This window comes from Balaenoptera ricei, chromosome X, assembly GCF_028023285.1.
Source record: "Balaenoptera ricei isolate mBalRic1 chromosome X, mBalRic1.hap2, whole genome shotgun sequence".
Taxonomy (NCBI): Eukaryota; Metazoa; Chordata; class Mammalia; order Artiodactyla; family Balaenopteridae; genus Balaenoptera; species Balaenoptera ricei.
The window spans coordinates 134,132,308-134,134,302 of NC_082660.1; positions in this window are offsets into that span (position 1 = coordinate 134,132,308).

A 1,995-nucleotide genomic window follows, 5' to 3' on the forward strand; every position below is an offset into this window, starting at 1 on the left:
CCTACAAATCCTGGCCCACGTTGCCGTCTGAGCACTTCCTCAATCATACAGTAATCACTGGCTCAGCTGCCCAGATCTCCTATGAGCCGCTACACTGCTCAAGGGCCAGGGGCTTTTGATTCATTTCTCTGTCCCTGGAGTCCTGTGTAGCGCTTACTCCCGAGAAGGTGATCAGTAAGTGTCACCAGACTGGAAGGGCATTGAGAGGAGAAAGCCAGTAACACCCACACTGACCAGCTGGGGGAGCCCCAGAGAGAAGCAGCCACAGCCGAGGGCACTCAGGCACTGAGCACAGCCAGGGCTGGACCACGCGCTCCCGATTCCCCAGGCCAGTGCACCCCATGTTACCATCTAGATTCAGGCAGCTTAACGCACCACAAAGGGACACAGGCTCTCATCTGAGGCTTTCCAAAGTGAAGGACTCAAAGGGCACAAATAGATATTTAGGAATGGAGAGAAAGAAAAGAGGCATATTGGGAGACACTAGACCCTTCCATCACCAGCATTCACCTCTTTCCATAAGCACTACCTAGTTGTCGATCTCGGAAAACTCCAAATTATGATGGACACAAATTAGACTTGCCTTTGTTGTGTCTGCCTCGCACCCACTCAGCCCCAGGAGTTTTGTTCACATTAGCTGCTTCAGCCCACAGAACTTTCTAGAGTGACCTGGGTAAGGGAGAAAAGGAGGGGAAAGGGTCCCTCCTTTTGTCCTCTACTGCAGCCTGTCTCCCAACTAACTCTTGCAATATGCCTTGTCTAGCAGGTACTAGGAGACACAGGTGCCATTGGCTGTGGCGGGGGAAGTCGGGGACCATCAATGCAGAAAATATTAACTGACCACCTGCTAAGTCCAAAGGGATACAGAAGTGACCAAGGTAGAGCCCTTACTCTCAGTGGGTCCCACAGAGAAAGTAACAACTCAAATGCTCCTTGCCTCAAGAGCAGAGGTCTGCAAACTGTGAAGTCAGGGTCACATCCTGCTTGTTGCCTGGTTTGGTCAATATAGTTTTATCGGCACACGGCCACGTCCATTCTCTTACGTATTGTGAATGGCTGTGTTTGTGCTACCACGGCAGAGTTGACCAGCTATGACAGAGATCATGTGACCCACAAGCCTAAAATAGTTCGTCTTTACAGAAAAAGTTTGCCAACCTCTGCTTAAGAGTGACCAATACGCCAACAGGCAAATGAAAAGCTGCTCAACATCACTGATCGTTAGGAAAATGCACATCAAAACCACAATGAGATATCCCCTCACACCCATTAGGATGGCTACTATCAGAAAAACAAAACAAAACAAAGCAAAATAGAATGAGACCGATTTGGCCAACTTGAGGAAGAATAGCATTCCACCTTCCAGGCTAAGGGAACCACCGTGGGCTCTGGCTAGAAATGGTAGGACATGAGGTTGCAGGGGTCAAGGAGCTTTGACTTTCTTGCCCCCTGGAGAGTGACATGGAGCTCACGGTCTGGTGAGGGAGGGAGGAAGAGGTAGTTATTAATGACAGAATCACAATTCATTACAACTGGGCTCAGTGGTCACAGAGAAGCTGCAGCCTGAGGCAGCAAGCATTGTCAGTCAGTGGTACTCTTGTACCCAAGGCAGATTTCCATGTCCTGCTCATGCAACTCGAATCCTTCCTTCATCTTCCCCTCCATATTCTTCTTTGACGGTCGTCTTCTCAAGGGCAGATTTTCTTTGACTTTAAAGAACCCTCCAGCTCCTGACCCAGATGATGCTAGTCACACCAATGACACTCCAGATTTGTTAAATGATTTTGATAGGAGGGGGCTGGAGAAAAGGCCAAAGAGGAATGCAGAGCAAGATGACAGGAGCAGGGTCTTGGGGAGGAGGGCAGAGGGCTGGCTTTTGTTCAGCACCTCCTCAGCCAGCACATTCCCAAATATACGGATGAACAGACACACAGATCAGTGTTCTCTCCTTTGATCCTCACGACAATCCTGTTTATTCTGAGCCCCACTTTGTACAGG